Here is a 27562-nt window from a genome sequence, read left to right on the forward strand (position 1 = left end):
TTGGAATGACTCAGAATGTATTAGAGTGTCTCATAAGTTTCTCCCACGCCACCCTATGAATGATTTTAGTTGACTGTATTTATACAGGGTGGGGAAAATGTATGGAAACCTCTGGATATCTCGCGAGTTTAATGATTAAAAAAAAAAAAGGTTATGGTTTAGGTAACTTTCAACGAGGAATCCAATGGTGACCTTGGATTTGACCCTGAACCTCATTTTCAAGGTCAACTTATTTTCTTTTAACGGTAACCCCTATTTTTGATGTCGGAATCGAAAAGAGCGGAAAATTTTACGTAAACAGAAAACATGCAATTTAATCTTTCCTTAAAATAAGGCTTCCTAAAACCTCGTCCCTACAGGGAATTCTTTTCAAGGTAGATGAGATTCAATTTCTATTTAATTAAGTTCTTGCTGTTTTTAGTAAGTTGGATCTAACAAACTTTACCGTTTCAACGTTCTGGTGTCGATGAATCGACGATTCGACAAAGGGAAAAGCTAAGTAAATTTCGTGGAACTAATTAACGCGGCGTGGCGGGTTCGTTAGTAGCGGCAATTCAGAGCGGATCGACACGTGAACTAATTGCGGTAATCGTGACCGCTTGCAGTGTCTACGTGGAGCCGTGACCGTGGCCATCTTCTCGCCTCTAATCTTCGTCATTCCTTAGGAATTAACCGAGGCACGCTAAGAAACTTGGGCTTTCCACAGGTTTGTCCACTGCTCTAAACATTCCATCGCGCTACGAAAATTATATTCTTAGTAATGACATTGCATCGCTAAATATAATTGACTTCGTGTCATTCCTGAAATGGATGAAATCCGTTGGAAATGGAGCACCTAAGTGTGGCGAGCAGAAACGTCCTCGGCCCTTTTGAAGGGCGCTGATTCTAAATCTGAACTCAAAATTTAAAAATTCAAAATGGGGTATCCATTACGGCTGGACAAAATGCGAAACTGACCAGATTTGGATGAAACTACTACGGGGAACATATATCAAACAAAACATCTGAATGATCTTCTGATAATAATTATAATTAATATTTTTGCAGACTAACTAGCCTGAACTTTTAGTTGAAATATATACCGTAACTAACAAAAATGTCACCTAGATTGGGCAGAAATGGTAAAAGTTACATAGAAACCTTAAACAGACAGATTCTTTATTTTATATTAATCTTTGTGCGCTATAATTGTTTTGTGTTTTTTAATTTGCTCTCGGTCAGCTCTGATTCAATTTCTCTGGTTCCGGTATCTCATCTTAAGTATCGACGTGTTCTCGGTTTAAAAGGGAAAATCAGCCAAGAAGACCAGTGTTTCTCGTCGAACGACCGTGAATAACGTGCTCGTGATTTTATCCCTGCTGCTAGTAATTCTCGATTTTATCGAACGCGAAAGTGCTTCTTACACTTTGCAATAAATTGTCGTAAATTTTCAGCAGTCCGGCAAACTGACGCTGACAGGTGAATAATAATAATCGTTAACGCGTTTCGTTTCAGGAAATAACCTCGTTTCGCGTATTTTATGCACTCTCATTTTTTGCTGCTACGCGATATATGTATATCGAGGTCTTATAGCCTCGATATATTATCGAGGTCTTTTATTATAAGCATTTTAAAAGGGGGTAATATTCTGAAAATAGATCCTGTTCTAAACAATTAAAGATTAATGTCCTTGGTCGGTTGAAGGGGTTAAATCACGTAACGAAAGAAATATTGTGTGACTGATGTACAGTGGAAGTAATTGGAGGATTTTTATTAACGCTTCAGAAGTGGATGGGTTAAAAATCGACCCACTTTGAGCTTAACTTTTTCATTCGGTTGGCAATGCTATTAACAAATGCTAAATATTAAATAAACGAATACAGAAATTTATACGAACCAAAGGTCGATTCTTTTTTTTTTTTCATTTTACTTGAGACTCCCCCTTCAAGGTATTTAATACATCAGATTTCATCTTGCCTTTTCGACGTCTAACAAGATCTCTAAATAATTTTTATCGCATTCTGATTCTTCGCTAAGGCTTTTCAGACGGGGGAAAAGCTTTCTTGTGAAATTAATGAATGGAGTAGTTTAATTCCCGCTTAAATCTTCGTGCGGGAAAAGCGGTGGATTCGGTAAATTTCGAGTTCAAAGGCTGGATTCGTGATTCTACGAGGGATTAAAGGTTGCCTACGCCACGGACGACGATTCGCGTCGACATTTCTAAAAGATATAGCGATGCTTAAAATAGACAAGGTCCCGAGACGCCGGCCGAAGTGGCTTTTAACGATGAACCGAAGCTGAGAAATCGACGAGACTCTGCGAGATGATTAAAAGAGGAAACCCAGGCTTTTCGTGTTGTTGCAATGGGGGAAAAAATTGTTGCCTCGAATCTTTCTTAGAACTCTATCTTTGCTCGAGAAGCCAGCTGTTATATTAATAGTAGCATAATAACGAAAAGTCTCGGAAATATTCGACGTCTTAGCTTGGTGAAGACATAACTCTGCTTGTGACTCGAGGATAATTTAAAAGTGACTTCATCTTTTAAAAAGAAAACACTTTTTTTACATGTTTACAGTACTGATGTAAATAATATTGGCTTTATATTAAGTTTCATATTAAGTCATATTAAATTCCATAACCCCTCTCAATATGTGGATATGAACTCTTCGAAGTACACGATTTAAAAATGAAAATAAGAGTTAAAATAAATTCAATATTATTGTTATAAATCATTATGATTGATTATAACAATACTATTTCCTTTCTGTGACTATTTCCAGTGGTTTTGTCTACATACAGCTGAAAATGAATTCGTACAATTCTTTAAGTACAGAACTGTTTACTTATACTATTAAGAAAAATAACAATTCTGAATCCGAAGTAATACAAATTAAATGAAATTAATTTCTAAAACTACATATTTATTAATATTCAAGCCTCCGAAAGTCTCGAAGCAATCGATTAAACCCATAGAACGTTTTCCCCGAAGCCTCAAACAAATCTGACTTTTTTTTAAAGACTTTAATTGAACAATTGCCCCTCCTGGATGAGATTGCATACTGATAATCCCTTCTTTCCAGATTACATTTTATTTTATACGCGAGGAAACGCCTTGATTTATATTCCAACGAACACAAGTAACGAAAGGGAAATTAAAATAGTCGGCGCTCGGCAAAAGCGTAATATACAACTGCGCATGAACGTTCTTTTGATTAAATGATCATGAAATACGCGTAGGTAGCGATCGCTGGGAGAATATGCGCAACTGGTATTAAGAAACGAGATTCTTGCATTCTGTGTTCCAGTAATTAATTCAAGGAAACGATCGAAGCTCGCACGGTGCACCATTTGCGCAAAATTATGCGCGGTTGGGAGTTTGACTGTTCATTGAGAAATATGTAAAATCTTTATGGCAAATCTCGTCAAGGGGAATTTTTTATGGTCTACAATTAAAATGGAGAGAAACACACGAGGCGCCACGTTCCTATCGAAACAAGGAAGAAAGGAAAAGAAGAAGAATATTTGTAATGAGAAATTTTAATTGGAGGGATAAAGCCAACGTCCGCATTTGTTTGAATGTGTCGCTGAGTTTGAGTGTCTATTAGTAAATACGTCACATTTTTATGGCTAATCTCGTCATAACACAATTTATATTCTATAAAATGAAAATAAGAAGGAGCGAATAAGATGACATAGGTTTGTATTATTAAATTACTTAAATTTATAGGATAATGCTACGTGCAACAAAATGGATGCTCCAGAAAAAAATTAATCTTTAATTAAACATTATTATTTTTATTTTATTACGTCATTTTGCGCAGTGATTGAATATTGTGTAATGTAAAAAATAGACGTTGTTCATCTTAAAAATTCATTGTGCACCAAAATATTATAATTATATCTAGAACAACTAATTTAACAATAGTAAAATTAGAAGGGAATTATTTATGTCTTTATGATTTAGAATAAATACGATACAAATCAACTGTTTGTTCACTGAAATAGTACAATTACAAGGGAATAGATATGCCTTTACCACCTATAGTAAATACTTTTAACATAATACTAAGCAAAAAAATATACATGTTGAATTGAGTAACCTCCTCCTTTTCGAAGTCTGTTAAAAACGAATGAAATCATCACAAATCTCGATCACTGTTTACATCTCCAGAGGAGAAAAGTCATCATAAAACAAGATTGATGTCTGTTTACCAAGAGTTACCAAGAGTAAAGCAAATCTTTTCTATGGAATTTTTTTGTGTTCTACTTTCCATGGAACGTATTTACCACATAAAAAGAGATCCAGCCACGCTTCAATGGACCCGCCAGACTAAATTCATTTTCTAATAAGAATAAGAACCTCAGCCGCCAAAACGTGAAATCCAATAACGAACAGGTTTCCCCATTTCCAGTGAAAAGCTCACGAGGTTGATTTATCGAGGTTGACGTGAACTTATCGCGAAGGCAGAGCTTTTTCCCTTTGCCGCTGGAATTACAATTCGCGATTTATATTCCCCGAAAACAGGGCGGAGAATTCCCGATGGATTTACGGTCTGGCCCAAAAAACTCGAAAATACTCGCCTCTGTGGCGAAACGATTACTGTGTTCGATGAATACTTATTCTGAACCATAATTCTTATTAATATTTAATCGAAGATTGAATGTTACCATATGCATTGTAAATATTCAATTAATTCGGAGATGTACATATTTAATGCATTTTAAAGTTTCAGATTATTATACCAATGTTTTTCGAGAAAGTAATATTTTCGAACATGAAGAGTTGAGAATAAAATTTAAATAAGTAATCGTGAGATATTTTTCTATATTTTAATATCTATTGATTGGAACAATGAAATATTAATTTTTAACAATAATTACATTAATTATTAACAATACATATTGTTTAAACAATGTTCGAGAATATGATTTTGCTGTAATATTAATGTTTCGCGAAATATTTCCTCGATGGATCCAACGAGCCTTCGAATCAACAGCCACGCGGTTGTTGTTTACCCTTGCCCCACTCTTCTTCGATAGCGAGCCGCGACCCTCGACACAGGTATACAAGGGGTGCGATCTCATTCTTCGACGATCCTTCGGTCGGTATGGATCTCGTGATTGCGCTTCCGCGTTTCGCGTCCCTCCTATTTTTGCTTGTGTACTTTCCCTTAGTCATCGTAGCTTGGTTTTGCTTGTGGGTATCTTAGTTTGGTTTGGTTAGTTTTAAGGCATGTACCTAAGTTAGTTCTAAGGCATGCGTGTAGGAGTGTCTGTCCTCTGTCGAATAATTATTAATCATTTATTCAATTCTTTTGCTTTGTTCGTAGGTCCATATTGGACTCGCAACTTCGTTCTCCAATTCGGTCACTATTACTTCATGTGATAAGTGAAGTGACCAACTGTGTAACTGGACAGAAAGGTCGGTTGCCGTCCTCCTGGTGGATCTGTATTCGAGAGGAGGACAATCGGCTCCTCCGGATCGGTTCTCTGCTCCCTGTATCCCTTCTGGTGTAGTCCAGGCTCCCGGCGTAGTGCAGTAAGTCCGAAGCGCAGTGAGACGGGTACAAGTCGGGTCCGTCGTGGCTCCCAGATGGGTGCAGGGTGTAGAGGACTGGTTCGGAGGCGTCGATCGTCTTCCTCTCGAGTCCAGATCCAACAAGAGGAAACAGGACTGACTCAGTAAGTCTAGTTTCATGGTCGCGTCGTGTCGCGATTTCCACTTAGCTTCCATTTAGTTCAAATAATTATTTGGCAGAGTCAGACTTAGACTTTGGAAATCGAAGGGAATTTTCTTTTCCTTTGATTTTCATCGTTTCGTACTTAGTATTAAGCTCGTCGACTCTATTTAGGGTATGCATCTATGTATGTATTCTCTATGTAGAGGGAGATCGAAGGAAGTTTGATTCCTTCTATCTCCGGGTCTCCAGTCGCAGCAACCTCCACGTGGTGAGACCTGGTAATCGGTATTATTCGTGACGAACAATCCTTCGTCGCGAATAATATCGAGCTAATGGCTGCGAGCTTGTAATAAGATCTTTAGATATAAAAAGTGTAAAGTGTAAAGTGTAAAGTGTAAAGTGTAAAGTGTAAAGTGTAAAGTGTAAAGTGTAAAGTGTAAAGTGTAAAGTGTAAAGTGTAAAGTGTAAAGTGTAAAGTGTAAAGCGTAAAGTGAGATTAGATTTAGATTAGCAGGGACAGCGCCGAGGAGCCGTGGCTGGTACTAGTGGTCCGTAAAAGAACAAAGTATTGAGTATATAATTAATTTGCAGAAAAATTCATTTTTATAAATTATGTATTAACATTGATACATTTTTATTTGAAAAATGTTAGTCAATTATCACGACAATTTGTGTTTTCAAACTACAGATCAAACTACAACATACGTATTTACTGAAATTTTGTTCTCTTGCATTATAAAATGATCCTATTTGTAATGTTCTTACATTCTGTGGCGAAATGTAACCCTTAAACCCGTATAATCTAAGAACAGGAAAACTTGTATATCGTTCCTAATATCACAACGGATATTGGCACATCTTGAACTGTATTGCCAATCTCGTCGAGATCTCGTAGAAGAAATGAGAACTACAAATGAAAACAAAATTAATGTGTAACGTTTACAGGAACTGAGTATAGTATCGAATCGTAAATAAATAATAGGTTGTTTCAACCTGCGAAATTACCATATTTTCTACGAATATTCATCTAATATTTCTCTCCTATTTATGCCTACAGAGTAACCTATCACAGATTCATGGATACATTCTGGGACACTATTTATACCCAACCAACGATGTAACAGATTATATTGCGCAATTTTAAAATTCCTTCAGCCTCGTAAGAACCAGCGATTCCTACCGAGCCCAGCAACGAGTTCCTTTTTCGGTGAATTTAATTACTCAGTCGCAGCCAGTAATTCGTTTCGCCGGTGTCGGTGTATATCATTCATTCAATATTGCCCCTGGTGTACGAAAATTCGACTGGAATCTGATTTCCAAGAATTTTACAAGCATTCGTTAACCTGCTTCGCGGGCTAATTAGCAACTCAACGATCGTCGATTAACTCGATTACCATTCTCGATGGTATCGTTAATGCACGCTACCAGCGCACACGTGATTTCGCGCTGTCTCATTTGCTCGCGTTGCGCCCTCCAGATCTTGATGATTGTTTACGTACATCGTTTGCACACTCGTTACTTTCCAGCCTCAGCAGGGCGCTTCAAACGGCGAGTGGCAAATAATTCGAGGGGACGTGCTTTCGTTAATTTTAGCTATGTAATTGCAAAGCTGATTCATTCATAGTAATCGAATAACCGTGGATCGAATGTTTTTTTTTTGTTTTTCTAATTGTTTCTTTACATTCGATTAATTTCCACTGTGATTTGTCTATCTAAATAGTTGCTACAGAAACGTTTGGAGGAAATTATTTAGCGAATTAAAAGGCATAAAGTTGTGAGATTGAGGAAATGGAGAGCATATTTTGAAGTTTCTTGAATGTTGTTTTTTAAGTTGTTATTGAGAGATTGATAACTGTTGTAATATGTAGGTATTAGGTGCGATAATAATTGAATAATTCATTATCACATTATTTCATTCATTTAATTGTTAATTTAAAATTTATTAATCAAATTGACAAATGATTTAAATTACATAATAACGTTACAGCTCGAATTTCCTCGTAACCTCGATAAAGCTACGATCTTGCTCGCGTTAAATTTAAATGTTCGCGTTACACCGCGTCCGTTAAATGCAATTTCTATAGCGACTTACACACAGCAAGACGACGAAAGACGTCCGTTTCGTGTCTCGAGCCTCGACTCCTTAATCCTCGTCTCTCGGAATTAAACACGATTTGATTCTCTGCAGATCACAAGGGCCCTGAATCAAAGGTGCTCGCGCTATGAAAAGTTCAACGACCCCGTCCCAGATATTGTCATAAAATCTCGCCGTTACACACTTGATCACGTAGTAGAGGGCGTGTGGGCGACCGATGAAAGAAAGATGCATAAAGAGCGCCAGAGAAAACGGTTCGCGTGTTTTCTTTTTTCGGTTGGCTCTCGTGCGAACTAAATTATGCACGTTAAACTCGGACGAACGTTCGCAAGGCAAGTCGAAACGATATCGAAGAAACGCGAACGTTGAAAATGATTCTTTACGCTTGGAATGGATTTTGGAACGAAGCACTAGAACGTGTGGCCAAATGCTTAGGAATATTATGTACTATTGTATACTATTGTATGCTATATATATATACTATATATATGTACGCATTTGTGTGCGTTCTCATACATTCACCCATATTTTCATTTCATCATAAATCCATAAACATTCGCAGTCTAATAATGAATCATTTATTTGAAAACATCAACCGTATCATTTAATTTAGATAAATTTCTTTAATCGATATAGAGGTTACAAATACGTACGGGAAAGTGATTGCAAATTAAAATTCTGATTCAGAATATAGCACACCTGTGCAGTACAACAACTTCCAGAATCATAGGTACACGTTCTTCAAACTACCTCAAAAGACTAGTTAAATCCAAAGCCCTAGTGAAACGGGTTAACGAAGTTTCAAAGCTTTCGACACGGTTGCACCACTCTGTAGACAACGGCCACTACTTTTCGCTCGATTTGTTGCTAGACAGTAAATTTCACGGTAGTTTATTCGAAGCCGACGGGCTCACTTTGTCGACGAGGTTGTCGCACGATGGCTCCCTAGGAAGTAAAGGGGCGTCCCCCTGGCACGAAAAATCTGCTTTCCACGCCGCGATGAAAGCGGTATCTATTTCGTCGACGCGAACGGAAGGATACCCTTTTGTTAGGCGTTATCCACACCGGATGTTGCGTCGCTGCTACCTGCCTGAAAGCCGCTTCCTGTGTTGCCCGATATTCCCTCTTCCTCCACTTTCTTCCATCTTCCTTTGCACACATTTTAGGCAGAATACGCGATGCCGCTCGCGGGAAAATATTTCTCTGTAATTGGCTCCAGAGTTTCGCACGGAAATATTTTACTTTTGCTCTCGTAAATTCATTGTTTCTCTTCAATTTTTGGAAAGTTTCATTAATTAACGCTAGAACTACCGCGGAGGATACATATATTAATATAATTCATGTAATAATTTGACATGATATAAAATATATTAACATAGCATATGTTAATTATTGTACCGTATATTTATTTGTTCCCGTTAGAGTACATCTTTACAGTCTCATATATTAACACTTTCCATAATTGTCACAAAAAATTGTAACAAGTGTTTTAATTTCATATTTATTTTACCTATTTCTTTTCGTTATTTAATAATATCTAAAACAATGCACCGATAACAGTTTCACAGTGATTTATTAATTTCCAACATATTTACTTTATTCTATCTTAAATCTTAAATGAAACTTATAATAATCGGAATTTAAATCGTCCAGTCGGTAAGTATTCCCATTAAATTTATTTTCTAATACCTCTGCATAAGTTATGAATATTGTGCACTAAATCTACGTACGAATACAGCAGATGTTTACTTCTTTTAACCGAACAATTTGTTTGATATGCTTCGAATAAAACGTCCTCGAGTTACCTCAAGTGCACACCGAAAGAAAGAAAGAAAAAACGTTCCTAGAAAATTTCCTGTATCTTGGCCATTTTTAAATACATCTCGATTAAAAAATTTATGTGTTAAGTTCGATGCTTGTACTATAGAATCCCACTGTTTTGAATTTAAATATGTATTTAAATCTTGAAAAACAAATTCTTGAGTAAAGTCTATGGCAACTGCATGTAGCCTTCTTAAATATAAATTCCTCTGCAACAAATCGATCCTCTAAACGATAGCCCCTCGAGGAAAATTAATATTCCGGAGCAGAGGTAGACGCTGGGGATAAAATTCCATTGGAGTAGAATCTTTCGACGATATTCAAGGTTCACGTGTTTCTGGAAGGATTGCCGCGTCTCTGCCATAAAAGACGAACGGGGCACCGCGGCGATGGAGTTCCAGCGGTGTCGCGTCCCTCTTTCGCGTAGTTTCCAGCAAACAGAGTTTATAACTGTCTTGTGCTGCACGGTGAAACGCTTAAAGGGAAATATGGCGCGACGGGAGAGAAGAAGAAGAAGAACCGACGCGACAGGAATACGAGCGGGACTTCGACGTAATTCATGCTACAATTTACGCCCAGTTGCCATTCGAAAAACGAGAGAAAAAAAAAAGAGAGGCAGAAAAATAATCGCTTAATGCCCGGTTTTACGGGGACGGATACATTCAAGTGGTACCAGCCCAACCATTTCAGGAATTTCGCTTTATAATGCCGCTCTTTGCGCCCGATGATTAAAAAGCACAAGTATGCTCTAATTGAAAACTCGCGCGGGTACGAACGATGTCGAACTATGTATTTCCAACGGGAACCCGAAAAAAGAACCAGTCGACCTTTATTTGGTTTTAAGCTCTAATAAAACTCGATTTTTACTTGCTTTGATGGGTGGCGATTGATAAATTCGCAATAGATAACTTCAATTATTGATTGTATGTAATTTATGTAATTGTATGTAATTTAACTTGGTAAATATCAAATGTTGTTTTATATGAAAAATAATGTAATGTACCTTAGGTATTGAGGGTAATATTTGCCAAATTGTATGCTCATATATTTATAAAAATACTACTCTATTAATATTTGTTTATACTGGTGATTTTATGTACGTCAAGCATTTTATGAACGTACGTCGAACTTCTTAATATTACTCAAGTATTAATAGTGGTGGTCAGGCAATCTTTAGTGATAGGTATTGTAACAGAGGATTAAATTTTATTCATAAATTAGTTTGCTCCAACTCTCTCTACTTAGAAAGATACAGTTATATGTATGAAAGATATGCGTTGTTCACAAATGAGACATTTTTGTATCACTATAGGATTGACTAGTTCATTTTTCCATGTATCTAGTTTACATTATTAATATCAGTTTCTCCAGAATTCTTAAAATGATCGGAAGACTGATTTACTAGTTTCAAGAGAGAGATGATGTTAAAGATTAATTCTCGAGACGACTGATTATTAATAAGTGTATCAAGTATGTTATTCGTCTGATAAAACCCCTTAGAAGACTAAATATATATATAGTCGAAACGTCACATTATTCAATATCTTTTATTAAGTTATATTTAATAAAGCTATTATCAAATAGTTTAAATTGCACTTTAAATTGTTACAGACTAGAACTATCAAGAGTAATGCCAATGAAACATACTACGATATCTTTGAAATTATAAGGAGAAGGGCCAAATAAATTTACGAATATCTTATGAATTATCTTTAATCATATTTCAATAATTATCTCTAAAAATTATACCAGAAGCACTGTTAATAATTGACTTTAAATAGAATTTAGATGTACATGACCCAAATAAACTTGCTCGTTTAGGCGTTAATTCGTCTATATTTATTCTAATTTTCACAAACTATAATATCTACACATAAATCCATATCATCGTCAACCACGAATGATTCCCTAACCCTTTTAAATCTCAAGTAAAACGCGACAAACGTCCAACGATGTGGCTCCAAACCGCAACTAAATAGAGAATTTATCGTCTCGGATACAACCGCTGCGGGGTGGAGGGACGAGTCTCCACAGAAGTTTCCGCCAATTACGCGGATTCGTAAAAACGAAATTTTCGTCAGCGATCCCTGAAAGTTTAACCGGGAGCCTCGGAGGCTCAATCCAAGCAAGCAAATGGCAAGTTATCGCGGGAGAGAGAGAACGTTGTATTATTCCGTGAAAACACGTTATGTCAATGAAAATTTTAAATCCAACAACCCTCGGAGAACGCAGCGATGGTAAGCAGCTTAAATCGAGAGCTTCAGCGAAACACGAGAGCTTTATACCCCTCCGTCTTTCGCTGCATTTTCGCACGCGCCGGGACAAGGCAAGTTTCGCCATGCAAATCCTCCCCCGTAAATGCATTCCATGTATTTTCATATCCACGAGCACAGAAACGCGCTAATTCGGACTGTGATTACCCCTACCTCAGCGACGCTTTTAACCCCACATCGCGCGGATTTGATTCTATCTCTCGAAAAAGGAAATTACGCCCTGGGTATTCATACATTCATGAGTTAATTAATATGCGAGGCGAATAATTAGGGAAGGAAGAACACTTTTGACGGTTGAAATAAGGTATCACTTGTTTTATGGTGGCCTCTTTGCTTCGGGGCTATCATCAAAAACTAAATTTCCTATGAATACTACAAATGAATTTACATAATTAATATGTACAACAAATTTTCTAAATTATTGAATAAATGAGTATATTAAAAATACCTTCAGAACCTGTATTATTGCATTCGTGATATTAATATTGTAGAAAGAATTAACTGCATTAATATAAAAATAAAAATGATAGTCAAGCTAAAAGCTTTTAAGTATCTACCGCATGAATTTTAGTATATCTTTCAAAAAGAAAATGACTTCGTACGTATTCATACGTTTATGAAAACTTTGAAGGTTCATATGAGATGTAATACTATTTATTTTATGTTTGAATAGGTGACCGAATATCACACTCGAATTGGTTGCATTAATATACGCAGACTTTATAATTTACTTATTTTTTATGAGTCCTATCATCAAAATTTATCAGCTGTGGCACCAAAGGAATAATATGACTCACGATCGATCTGTTAGTAACAACTACCCTTTAAAATGTACACTTATTAAACTTTAGTTTCCCATCCATATCACACTGTTTAACAATGGCCATATCATAGAATATTTCTCATAATGGAATACAAAAAAATGACGAAAATGAAATAATCTTTGAAATAAACTAAAAATATTATCGATATATCCGTTCGAACCTTTGCCCTTACATCCAAGAAGCCGATACCCTCGCCATCTGTCTCAAACACAATTCCTCCAACCCATATGAATTTTCACCAAAATGGTTTCCACTGGTCCGAGGATCTCTCTCGGTGATGACCCTCGAGGCCAATCGATTCCTCGATCGGCCAACGAAGCAAATCGAAACCCGACAACAGCCTGGTCCAATAACAGCTCGACGTACGCGTACGCCGCGCAATTTTCAATAATTGCGAGCACGATTAATCGCGAGGGCGAAGAAAAGTCCGGCGTTCGGACGCTCGTCCGAGCTAAGAAAACCGGCGGATGATTGACGCGCTAATAACTCATCCGTTCGTATAATTGTTGCACGGTGCTTCCATTCGAGCGCGCGATAGCTAGTTGGAAGAACCGAGAGCGGCGAGTTTCGACGAGGAAAATACCTGGAGGGTGCAATTTCCGGAGCACCGATCCCGAGAGCAACGCACACGTTCGCCAATCGTAACGTTTGCGTCGGACGACTAACGACTTGCGCGTAATTGGTTGCCCGATAAAACAGATGACGATAACCCGGGAACAAATTTAATGGGGTAAGTGGATCACGGGCTGGGGTTAAAGGCATTAACAATTAACCGAGCAGAACTGGTCGAAATTTTGAAGTCACGGTGTGAGGTTGTTTAACACGTCGACTGCCAAACGAATATTCTTGGAAATTTCTGCTAAGATTAAATATTATTTAGACTATTGGAGTCTACGAAATCAAACATTTATCGTGGTATTTATTTTTGTAACTACATCGAAATTCGTGAATTTCATTTAAATTCATCTCCTGCGATGTCTAACTTTCAGAATTAATCTTTTTAGTTCTTGAGTGAAAAACACTGTCACCCATACATGGGTGACATCGCGATCGACGTGTTAAATGAGAAAAGTACGAGGAACATTCTTCAGTTCGGCAGGTAAGTTTTATTGTTTAGAAGAGAGGACCATTTGTTTATTATTTGAGCATTCGCAAATTTATTACGGGAGGATGAGGTAGGAATATGGAATACCTGATTTGTTTTCGAATCTGAGGAATTAGGGGAGAAGAAATAAATACAATTTAATAAATTTTAGTTTTCATTTCGACGATTTTGGAATTAATGCAAGGTGGCAAATTCGACCTGAACTAACGCTACCTCTATTGTAATTACAATGTAAACGCAGAACGTACTAGAGAGGTGTTTTGTACGTCACAAAATAAAATGTAAAAAAAGAAAAACTATGGAAACGGTTCCTCGTGGAAAAATAAATACAATTAATTTGTTTCTGCACTGTACTGTTCGTCATAAGAACCGTGCGAATACTCGTTGCTTCTATATTTCTATCAATTTTTCGTATTTTCTTGTTAATTTCGCAAATTATACAAACTAGTAATTGTTGTTTGAACTATATTTTAGAGATTTCCGAGAATATGTAGGATATCATTGATTATAAAAAAAAGAGTTAATAAACTACAATTTCACACAAAAGTTTTTTGGGAAATTGATTGATGTACGAATACATTCTACAACCACTGTATATTAGTAAAAGTCAATGTTTCTTCAGAATAAAGTTAAACACGTGAAATATATTCCGTGTACAGAGCGAAAGAATACTTTATCGAGTAACTGTGCGTTTCAGCGTTCAAATACAAGCATAATTGATCGCTGAAAAATTTGTTCGACCCGTTCCCCTCGATGATGCGCGTACACTACCGAGTAGAAACACAGAGGAAGTCGAGAAACGTTCCAGTTGAAATTTCGCTGCGGGTTACCGGGCTTGCCGTGTCGCTTGGAGAACGCTCGCAATTAAAAAATGCAAAATTTACCTCGTCGGAGATGGCAGCCTTGCCGCAGACCAGAGTTTCGGAGTCAAGGATCCTTCCCAGCGGCGTTTTACGTCACTGGACACTATTTTTCGCTTCCCCGAAGCCGCGAGCGTCTCGGACGCTCCTCGTTCGCACAAAGCCGTTGCAGCCAGCTGAATGGACCACGCTCTGCGAGGATTCGTGTACGCAGAGTTAATTTTAATGTGCATTACGTGCCGTTCGAAGGACGCACCGGCGAGCAGGGTCGGTGACAAAAGGGTTCATTTACGCTCCTATCAGTAAAACGTACCACGAAGACTACGGAGCTTCCACGCCGATGAAAGAAAAAACGTTCGAGCAGTGGAAATACTCGTGCCAAGTATAACTCGTTGCGACGAAACGAGTACTCGGATTCCTTTCGACACCATTTGTAGGTTTTTCAGTCCGAATTGAACTTTTTGCAAAGCAAACTAGAGGGATGTATCTCGAATTGATCTAACCGAGACCATATCTAGAGTTAAGCTTTATTTGAATAAATATTTGATTTATTTGATTGATGATATTATTTGAAATTTTATTTCATAATTATCTATATATGATCACGTTTGAAATGATATTATTTGAAACATTATTTCAAATAATACGTCATTTAATTTCATAATTATTTTGAAGTCATGACAGTAACGTCTCGTTACTATTAAATAACTATATGGTATAGATCTTTCTAATAAATAACTACTGAATTTCTTAACAATAAGTTTATATTTGACTTTGTTTTATTTAGAAAAACAAAAGGTATTGTTATATAAGTTGTATTTTTATTAGGATACTTTTTCCTTTTCTAAATAATTGAAGTACCGTGAGAAACAATTCGGAGAAACCTATCCCAGCCTGAAAACAATTCATACACCAACGAGATTGAATGAGTCTAACGCACGCTATTGTATCAGACTTTCAAACAACGAAGTCAGTCTCGGGCAATTAACAAAAGGAGTCATTAAGCTTGAAAACGAGTCTCATTCACGGCGAGTGAATTGGTATTAATTTTCATTCAGTCGCAGACAGTGGAGAGTCAATAAAGAATCTGTTCGAAGTTACTCGCGCGTTAACGTTAAAATACAGTACTGATAGCGTCAGAATATTAGATCTTTAAACGGAGTTTCTATCTAGAATTTAAGGAGATAAATATCTCGACTTAAAAAATTACGTTTTACACGGTACGAGTTTCTGTCTCGACTGTAATTTTTTCGATGCTTCAAATGAATCTAGAAATTGAAAATCTGAATCGTAAATTAATCTATTAATTTAAGATTGCTTTATTATTACTCCAAATTGATTACTTCAAATTGATAAATATCAAGCACATTTTAGTCAGATATTCCTGAACAAGAACTAAAAAAAGAACTACAAGATATTTCTTAAATTAATGTATCCAATTTAAAATTGAGAATACAGAACATTTTATACTCAACTTCGCGCTATTGTAAATTTGAAATAAGTGTACATAATTATTCCTTTCTAGCTATACAACACATATTCCACTTAGCTTTGTTGAACATCACGTGTTTGGATGTTTTTTAATATTTTCAAACACGCACGAATATTTAAAAATATTGTAACACAACTAAATCAAATACGAATTTCAACTCAATCTCTCTGCTGACGGTAATCTAAATTACAATTTCCTTAAAATTCCAATCTAAGAACGCACAGCTCAGAATGCCTCAGTGAATCGAAAACTATCAAAATTCCATTCCACGATCGAAAATTCGCCCACCAGGAGACAGAGGCACCGAGAAAGACATCTAACATCTAACTCCATTCATCTTCGTTCAGATCTTCCACAGACACGAGATAGCGCCTTGGAAAACGAGTTCTCGCGAATCCCTGTAAACTCGTAGCAATCGCTTTTCTATCTGAGCTGTTTCTCAACCCTTCCGAGCTATTTTCGAACGAGAAACCCCACGGTTAGACGATTTTTCAGAAATTCAACGTCCAAACTGGACGAACAGAATCCATGTGATATCGTCGTCAAAACAAGGTTCCAAAGTTCGTCTCGTTAAAATCGTCCGCGTCGCACCTGTTGGCGCGTGACTCGAATTCCGTGACTCGAAAGGTTCGCACCTGCTGGCACGGCTCGGTTGGAAAAGGTGTGGGCCTACAGAGAGTCGAACAGGAAAGCGACAAAGGGAAAAAAGGGGCGTGCAAAAACCAGGTGCAAAAATACAGCCTGCCACAAAGACCAGTGGTTTCCATATATTTTTTTTTCAGAGCACTTTAGAGAGACTCCGAAAGACCCTTTAAAAAGACAGAATTTTTGGACAGAGTTCCAAAATTTACAGACAAAGAATCTATATCGAGTTTAATGTAACTCGTTAATTTAATTCGCGTTTCATTTTCTCGACATTGGATTATTGATACTGCTGATCTTGAGTGTGAAGTAAATATTTAACTCTACAAGGGATATGATTTAAAATCTACCAATTATTAGATAGATTTATAGATCATCTATTTATCAATCTAGCTACATCTTCCTACAAACAGATGAATTACTCTATTGTTTGTTTCTGTAAAAGTTATTATCTATGGGCAGAGATGGGCAAAACCCTAGGCTTTGAATAAATCTAAAGTTTGCCGATATGTTTGTCTCGTTTCCTCTTTTGAACATTTTCCAACGAAGGAAACGAGACAAACACATCGGCAAACTTCAAATTTATTCGAAGCCTAGGGTTTTGCCCATCTCTGTCCACGTAATTCAAAGACAGTCCCTGAACTATCTTTGACTGTTACAAAATAAAATAAGAATCTCAACATTCGTGATCTATGACACACTAGGAAAGTGAGAGTTCTCAAACAACAGTGAATTTGCAATACCTGCTATATCCTAATTAGCAGGTGTCATCTGATACTCTTCCAAAGCTCTAGAGCTAGTAAATATTCCTGACTTTAACAAATATAATGATAATAATTGTACCCCCATGATTTATGCCATAATAGGAAAGCGAGAGTTTTCAAACGAGAATGAGTTCGCAATACCTGCTACAGTCTAATTAGCAGGTGTCACCTGATACTGTTTAAAAGTTGTAGAATTTCGAAAGAAAGCATTCCTGGCTCGAACAAGATATAATAATAATAACAGTACACCAATGATCCATGACATGCTAGGAAAGTGAGAGTTGATCCTCAAGCTCGAATGAGTTTGCAATACCTGCTACAGCGTAATTGGCAGGTGTCATCTGATACCGTTTCAAAGGTATAGAACTATGGAAAGATGAAGACTGACACCGAATCTGATCCAAGGTTCTCCAAAAAGAACACCAAGATCGAATAGGGACATAAACAATATCATCTTTCACGTTTACTTACTTACCATTTGTACTTTATTAGCTCCTTCGGAGCTTTCTTTTTTCTAAAGAGAAAACAAATTATTTTCGAATGGATTCGTACTAGCTGAACGAGAAATAACATACTTATTTAAAAAGAAAATGTTTCCACAATAATGTATGCAAATTACGACATGTATAATTTTCTAAACAAACGGTACCAATTGTCCAAAAATATATGAAACAATAAAGTAATACAAAATGAAATGTTATATTTCAGACTTTTTGCGAGGAAAGAGCCGAGTTTGGGCATTCAAATATGAGTTGCTTAAGAACTATTTATATGTTACTTATATTAAAACTAACTAAACTAAAAACTAATTAATTAAAAATATATTCATATACATCATCTGCTTCCTTTTATATTTGATTATAATACAAATATTAATAGGTAAGAAAATAAAATACCGTTGTTTAAAAAACAACAGCTAACATAAAGTAAGTTAAATTGTGATAGGAACTCTCTTATTTTTTTTTCTTAAGCTTTGAGCGGGAGAATAAGTGTAAAAATCGAGTCCGATTCCGCAATTAATTAGTATAGTATAACAAGTAAGTGAGAGTAAGTTAATTAAAACAAGCGATCGTTATAATACAGCGCTAAAGTAGAGATTCTATTTTGTTTTGTTACTTCAATGTCTATAAATGTTATATTTTTATTTTTATACAAAGCTACCTCGAGTACCTAACAAATAAGTCAAAATAAGCCAATATGGGTATATAAGGATAGAATTAAGAGAAATGATGTGGAAGTTGGTTGGTGTATGCTTAAATTAAAAATTAAAACTATTTCTTTTACAACCTTTGTATCCAACAAGTCCTACACTTTTTAATATTTCCTGGTTCGTTTACGTACTAAACAAGAGTGCTAAGAGAGCTAATCAGGTCTGAGAAAGTTGAGAGACAAAGTCTTGAGATACCTTTTAGAAAAGGCTTTATTTAACTTGTTGAGGTATAGTGATCTTCTCGATGACTTTGCTGGTTGAAAATTCGGTGGTCTGTCGAGAAACCCTGACAGAAGGGAGTCTATTTCGGTGCGCGCCACGAGAAAGACGAAAATTAAAGTCGATGGTGGACGAGGACGCGGGGTCGCGGTTATAGAGTCAATCGTGATTTAAGGGATCGAGGTGCACAACGAATCGATCGTTGTCGCATCGATTGGGTTGCCAATGGTCAAACCTAACGGGCCTTTGATGTTGGAAGAATGACTAAGTTTGTTGGCCTAACCCTCTTCTTCACTCACTTCATTCATTATCGTTCATTGTTGCATCGAAACATAACTTTTTTGTATAGAAATAATGTCAAATGATACTTCAAAATTGTATTTATACAAAAGTATGGGATGTTGATTGATTTTTCAACAACTTTGAAAAAGAAAAGATTATATTGATCTTGAAGATCACACAGATAATTTTAGGAATTTGTTCATCATATGAACTTGTACCAATTTGACAAAAATTGTATAATTCATGCCCTATTAAATGATGCTTCCAAATTTAATTCAAATTAAGGTATGAAGTATTGCTTGATTTTTCGATAATTTTAAACAAGTGTTTGATCCTATCCATCCATTCTATCGAAACAAGTAAAAAATTTTCTTGTTAAAATACTCATGTTGTACAATATTCGAAAATTGTGTCGAAAAATGATTTAAAAAAAAAAAAAAAAAGATGGAGAAATACTATTTTTGTAACGAGAGTTAACTCTTGTATAACATAAAAAGGGAGCATAAAGAAATTTAAATTCTATCTAATAGACTGTAATTACAAATATTTACAAATTACAAGTATTACAAATATTGCTTGCGACAAATATTATTCCACAGAATGTAACTCGAAAAATTGTGTAAATATAGTGTTTACGTAAATAAAATTCTTTGCTAACTTTCATTATCGTTGTCGTTTATGACTAAACGACAGCAAAATTAATTTTCAAACTATTAATTAACGACCAAAGAGAGTAAAACTTTCAAATTTATCTATTTAATAACTGCAGCTTTCTATTTTAGTAGCTAAGGCGCAAGGAAAGAAAGTTTTTATTACGCATACAAGGAGAACATCCTATTAATTCCACTTAAGGTCCTGTGAGATGGTGTTATAAGAGAGTGTTCTTAAAGAGTTGTGCTATACGAAGTTGTGCTTAATTTTTCGCGATAACAACTCAACGAAGGCTCGCAATATTTAAATTCAGAATTGAGTTTTCATTTATTTTACGTTGCTCCAAGCAATTGAAAGATCCGTTGCTAAAATGACTTCGTTCCTCGATAAAGTATTAAATATTTGAAAAATTTCTTATCTGAAAAAACTTCAATAACAATACTGCGTGTGTAGATAGGAAATGTTTATTTTCAACCTTGATCTCCTGGAATTGTCAAGATCATTTTCCTAATTACTGTAAGCAGTGTAAAATCGTTTTGAAAAATTCCAAACGCTTTGAATGATATCCAAGTAGAAATAATAGATCTGCTTTCCAGTAACTAACAATAAACTAAATAAGAAAGTAACACATTAAGGTTAAAGGGGGAATTCTTTCTAGTGTCATTAAGCAACTTAAGATGAGTAATTCAAGTAAAAACAGTAATTAATAACTGTCCAACTTAACAACCAGAACCCTAAATTACTCAAGAAGAAAGCAGAACGTTCTATTCAAATTTCTAAAAATGATACTGTGATCAAAATTGTTAAAAATCTTCGTGGATAGGAAAAATAAACGACTGCCCATATTGGCTTCTACAGAGCGAGTGTTTATTACGTGCTCGCACATAAAGAAAAGGAAAAAGAAAAAAAGTGTTTCCTTCGCACGCTTAACGTATGTGTCTATAGTAGCGCTATTGTTTATATTTAAATTTATTTATATTCTGACCAAAAATTCTAACAAAAATTCCTTAAAAATGATTTAACAGTGTGAATATCAATCGAATACCATGAACATGTCTTAGAATTGCAGTGAAAAGATACAAGGAGCTTAAATAATAATTACAAAACATTACTTTTGCATAGATGCTCTCCTTCCCTTTACATTAGTCAAACAAAAGCACTTCAACGAACCTATATCTCGCTTAACGTACCTTGCAAACAGATTGTGCGAGGGATTAATCACGCATCGGTGAAACGCTGGTAATACGACTCTGAAAATGGAGCAACGATACTTTGCTATGCGATACGAGACTGTCTGTCTATTTCTGAACTGGACGGCACAACGCGAAACAATTTCAATTAAAAGAAAAAGAAAGGTGAAATTCGAATTAGAGCGGAGCGAAACCCAATTATACTCGGACAATGCTAAACGGATTCTTAATTAAATCAAACACGTTAAACTTTTGAAAGAGACGAATGTCAAATAACGCGCTTTTCATTGAGATATGTGTGTTTTGCCGAAATGGAAATATCTCGTTAATTCGTCAGGGCAAAGACCGATTATATAAATTGTTAGTAGATTAAAAATTGTTCAATGAAATTCTGCGAAACTGGAGTTAAGAAAAATATCAAAAGCACTGTTTGAATTTGAATAGAAAATAATAAATACTATGAAAAGAATTGACTAAGGAAAACCTGCAAAAATGGTGAAATGTGAAATTACTCCAAGTTTGAAACAAAGAACGAGTTCTTTGGGTGGACAAAGTCACTTTAACTTGTTGAAAAAGTTGTTTAAAATTTTTTTTTGTACGAATTTTCTTAATTCGCATAGAAGAAAAATGTATGAAAATGAAAAGTTTCGTTTGGTTTTTTTGTGTCAAACCAAAATTACAATCTACATCTTTCCCGCCGAAGGAGGTTTCAATTGTGAGATGGTCTACAAATGTGCGTCACAGTCGACTCAATTTGAATATTTCTTGTTGAACAAATTTGTACAGACTACTCAAATATGTATGAAAATAGGATAAAAAGTTCGATAGACTTAATTATTTTTTTCCATCCTAAAAAAATTCACGAAAAACCGCTTTTTTTAGACCTCCTAATTCAGGATACTCCCTTAACAAAAAGTACCTTTCTTTCTAAATCCCTCATCTACGTATTTCAAATGACGCAAGAAAGAGTATCGCGCGTTATTAAATAGCCCAGGGCGGAAAAAAGTATCGATACCGTAGCTTATAATAACTCCGGCGAATGATGAATTACGTCTCGGATATATGGAGCAAAGTAGGTCCCCTGGAGGAACAGGTCTGGTACACGTGCAACAACAAAACCAACAGATGCGCCTACCCTGCTCGAGTAAAATACAAAATGCTTCCTTTCGCCAAACCTAATCGTACACGGTGCAAACAGGTGCGCGGTTGGACGAGAGCGATATCCTTTTATCTGCTAGACAGCGATAACTCCCTCTTCCTGAACCAGTTAATTTGCCGGATGTACATAGCGACAGTTCTACGCAAGAATCATGATTTTCGGAGTTCATTGCTAAGTCGACAAATATTTAACTAAGGACAAAAGGAAAAGCTGAATTATCAACTAAAATAAATTGTTTAACACGTTAGTATGTTAGTACAGTTGAAGGATAATTTCTATTAGGTGAGCAAGCAAAGTTTTCAGCTTATTGTAGATTAAATAGGAAGGATGAATTTATGAATAATTTGGTATAATCGTTAATTTAATATTGAAATATAATATTTTTTAGGATTTTAAGTGTTTAAAGGTGGAGAATTTTGATGAATTTGGATAGTGAAATATCTATATCAAGTATAACGTAAATTTATCCATAAAGTAGAGTCGACAGGTAATTAATTTCTATTTCTTTGAAATTCAAGATTTGGGTGTTTATTTGCTTCAAGATTTTCAAATTTTTTAAGGAATTTTACTAACATTTTCAATTTGTACGTAAACAAAATTTTTACTTGGTAAAGATATTCGTGATTTTTCCTTAGTCAAAGATATACATAACAATTTCAATCTAAGGCTATTTTTTTCATCTTGAAAAAGTCTATATTATTAAATAAATATATATATGAATCCCTAAAGTCCCTTCTCGAAAATTCTTTATTAATTATCCAGCAACATTTTGGCTACAATCGCTATGTCTAATCGTCTATCAATTATTTTCCCCCAGACTATTCCTTTAACGTTGATAAATTTCAGATTGTTAAATCAGAAATACATACACGTATGAAAACCTGTAAAGTCACTTTTGGAAATTTGTTTATTCATTACCCAGCAACATTTTGGCTACAATCGCTATGTCTAATCGTCCATCAATTATTTTCCCCCAGACTATTCCTTTAACGTTGATAAATTTCAGATTGTTAAATCAGAAATACACACACATATGAAAACCTGTAAAGTCACTTTTGGAAATTTGTTTACTCATTACCCAGCAACATTTTGGGTAAAAATTCTGAGAAACTCCAATTGTCTACCATTTATTTCTCTTCAAGCTATTTCTGTAATCTAGAAAGAGCCCAGATTGCTAAATAAACGACAAACATATAAATTATTCTCACAATCGAGAAAAAAAACTACTGTTAATCTTCAATTTGCCCTCTGAAATTTTGTATCAAGATTTCCCCCATTTCTGTGTACAGTAATGCATTTCTCGTGACGTACATATCGATAGGTCGACGATTCGAAGCGGTCAGAGGATCGTGCTTGGAGCGCACAAGTCACGTATCCCACAAAGAAACCTTGACTTTTTTGCTGGCCGATCTTTCAACCACCACACTAGGGCGACCATATTTTCTGTCCGAGGATTCATCATTCGGCATATGAAAGTGAAAACCTGTTTATTCTCTATGGTTTCGTGCACATCCCGTATTTGGTCACCGAATGAGGATCGTCTTGGCGCGCTTGTTTTAGGGGTACGATCGATTTTTCGTCCCAGCTGACGATTTCTTGCCCGGGGGGGACATTACGCCGCGAACGATCGATCGATCGATCGATCGTTAACCGTTTTACCCGTCGGGCATATTGATTTTTCGGTGAGCGGATACGCCATACTTTGTTATTACAGGCGAACCGAAAAACAGTTACTTTTCCTTAATGGTTGTCTTTAACGGTCACGCGTGTCTTATCTTGTTTTCTCAGTGATACCTGTTTATTTCAGAGATCGAACGGACGATAATGTCCGACTTATTTTTGCCGCTAGACTCGTATTCCACCACCTAACGTTCAGGTGATAAAGTAAGTACACTGGGAAACTTTATGCAAAATAAAATATTAGCAAACGTAAGATCTTAATTGAAAATATATTCATTTCATTTGATAATGAATTATTAAACGCAATTCAAGAGTACAATATTAAATATACTTTATCGTAACAAAATAAATATCACGCATTTTTAATTTTGAAAAATAAAACACGTTTATTTTTGCATCTATACGTATGAAAGCTTTATTCAGTATTTGGACACAAACTCTTATTATGTAAACTACTCATAATCTGCCTGGATAATACACGATAAAACAGATCCTTATCGATGAACGAAACCTCTACAAAAACCCAGTGGCCTATAATCAAAACAGTTTCACAATGGTTGTGTTCGACACACACAAAAAGAACAATGTAAACATCGTACTTGAATAATGTCATTGAATGCCTAGAGCCTCGCCCCTCTGCTATTCAAACTTATTTTTCTGATTTAAATTTAATTTTCGTTTATATATTTCGTTCTATATTCTTCATCCAAACTACAATAAAAATACAACTCACGCTGCACAGAATACAATCTCTTATTTAGCATCAAAATTAATATAAAATGTCAAATAACATATTTATCTATTTATTTAATATTTAACATTATCTCACGGTACTGTTAATTGAATAAAAAATTTCCAATAAGTTTAAATACTTTCAAAGAGTTAAGAAAATATTGGGTTGCCCAGAAAGTTCGTGCCAATTTTTAAGAAACATTCAAAGGCACGTTTGAATTTCGATATACAGTGGGTGTAGAATGTATATTCCCAAAAAACTTTTGTGTGAAATTGTAGTTTCTTAACTTCTTTTTTTATAATAATCAATGATATTTTACATATTTTCGGAAATCTAGAATAGATATAGTTCAAACAACAATTATTAGCTTATATAGCTTGCGAAATTAACAAGAAAATACGAAAAATCGGTAGAAATATACTGTTTACAGTTGAGTTTGTAACATAAAAGACAGACTACAAATGTAGCAGAAAGCATGAAATTTCCAGTAAATAGGGAAATGGAAGAAAATCCCATCCCGAATAACGTCAACATTTAGTTAATTGAAATTTCGTTACTTTATATAAATAACTATTTTTTTTTGTAGCGTCTATTCTAGAGATTTCCAAGAGTATGTAGAATATCATTGATAATAAAAAATAAGTTAACAAATCACAATTTCACGTAGTTTTTTGCAAAATGATCGGTGCACGAATAGTTTCTACACCAACTGTATATTTATTGAATTATATATGTACCATTTTGTTCCATAATTTTTCCGTCTTTTAAGGGATGTCCACATGTTATTTATTTTCAACCATTCCGATATATTCAGACCTGTACCGCCTACTAAAAATCGGCATGGACTTACCAGACAACCCAATACTAATTATTATATATATTAAACACGCAGTATTTGTTTCATGTGCTATTTAATTTGGCCTCTTCATCCGAGTAGATAAATTATTTAACCGTATGACTATGAGTAATTTCAACTTTTTCGTGTTGAAATATATACCCTAACCTAACTCCTACGAGTTGAGAAAATTCATGTAAAACTACATATCCAACATAGGACACCGGACACTTAGAAGGCCTACATAATAGAATAAAACAACAAAAAACAGACGAGTAATTTCACAATTCCCTTCTTGAGCCACGTAAACCTCGTACTCGAATAATATTATCGAACGCCTGGAGCCTGCTCGTTCCGCTATTCGAACCGTTTGAAAAACAGTGTCACGTAACGCGTCACAACACGCGAACGACCTCTACGCGTGCATGCAAAACAGAAATGTCTTTGGAGAAGTTAGGAAACTTACTTTCGTTATCGAGCCGATCATCATTGATCACGAGTTCGCGACAATTCAGCAAAAATTCACAAGGCCATCATCGAGCATCTTCGCGTAAAAAGAGACGTTCGCGCGCACCAGGATACACATTCGAATCCCTTTTGTCCGTTTCCACCGCAGCGACTCTCTTACACTTCCCTTTCCTTCCACGCCTGACCCCACGTAAACAAGCAGCCGTCGCAATACCGGCACCCACGAAATCTAATCTGCCTAATCTACGCTTGGGTACACTGGCGAGCTGCAGAGAATGTCCCCGGATAGAATTTAGATGTGAATCAAGAAACTACGATTACACCTATCACGCTTAAGACGATTATATCTTCTTTTCATATTTCAGAATGTATACGTATATCGGGTATATATATATAATTTCATGAGAAGCGTTAGATTTTACATTCACCATTGCTGTGAACACTTATTATCTCATAATTCTTTAATATACTCAAATCATACATAACTACTACTTGTCGCAATTTTATTACTATTATATTAGGTTGTCCTGAAAGTTTCTTTCGCGAGTTGCACTCAATTATTTTACGTGGTCGTGTTTATATAACTAGACAATCAAATTTCATAGATATTCATGTCGTAACAATAATGGAGCAAAATGACTCGTGCACAATTCAGTAATGTAACATAAAACATAAACTATTGTGCGTGTATTATTTATTAATATAGCGAAAGAAACTTTTGGGACAACCTAATAGATACTACAACTCCAAAAGAGGCTGAAATCATAACCTAAGAGGTTATAGATATATACACGCGAAGAACTCGGCGAGATATCAAACAGAATTCGGATGAAACAAACAAAATTTCTTCCCAAGTATCCCTAGTATCACATTCTTTAAATCTTTGCGGTTCGAATTTTCTGATTTCAGTACGTTTTTGGGTCGAGCCTCGCTCGATATAGGACCGCAAAGGGTTAATGCTCCTCTGTGGATACAATTCACAGATAGGAACAGCAGGAACCCAATTGTCACCGTTATGATTCAAACCGACTGGCAGTGGTGTCGGTTTTGTCACGCATGGGATACCTTACCGGTTTTCCGTTTTATTCGCTGACGTCGTGGAGCTCCTGTTCGATGCACTTTTCCACTGGGTTTGAACACGCGGCACACGTTTCACGCGCGAAAGAAAAAGCGTTTTCGCGCACGATTTGCACGATGATCACGGTTCGCGCACGGAGTACCTCGATCGTTCGCGTACCGTCGCGCAGGAACATCGGAACTGGACTGCACGAAGGAATCCCTGGCTAGCGAACGTAGGAGGTGGTACTAGTGCCCATCGCCACCGTCGACTGCGGCCGGTGGCGCTGCGGTCGCCGCCACGGTATCGCGAATACAGATCAGCTGATTTCTGACGTATTTTCGGGGAAACCAGAAAGGCAGACGTGCGGCCAAATAACGTAGGACGCTTCGACTTATCTCGATACGTGCTGGTCAATTGGATTTGGAGTAGCGTTTAGAGTCTTATCGGGCGCGGTTCGTTAATCGAATTACGCTATGTTTTGATGGAGATAAAAGTTGCTTTAATCATTTTAGTATGGATAATTGATAATCACCGAGGGA

At 36.0% G+C, this 27562-nt stretch overlaps 1 protein-coding gene across 2 annotated transcripts in view; it reads right to left on the minus strand.

The window, feature by feature from the left end:
* LOC128881096 (disabled homolog 2-interacting protein) overlaps positions 1-27234 on the minus strand; it is a 161027-nt gene extending 133793 nt beyond the window's left edge. For both annotated transcript variants that reach the window (XM_054131822.1, XM_054131819.1), the window contains exons 1-2: positions 27034-27234; positions 14663-14830 (exon numbers count right to left, since the gene is read on the minus strand). The gene's annotated coding sequence lies outside the window, so the exon portion shown is untranslated. The remainder of the gene's footprint in view (positions 1-14662; positions 14831-27033) is intronic.
* Between the last annotated feature and the right edge of the window lie 328 nt (positions 27235-27562).

This window comes from Hylaeus volcanicus, chromosome 8 (assembly GCF_026283585.1).
Source record: "Hylaeus volcanicus isolate JK05 chromosome 8, UHH_iyHylVolc1.0_haploid, whole genome shotgun sequence".
In the NCBI taxonomy this organism is placed as follows: Eukaryota; Metazoa; Arthropoda; class Insecta; order Hymenoptera; family Colletidae; genus Hylaeus; species Hylaeus volcanicus.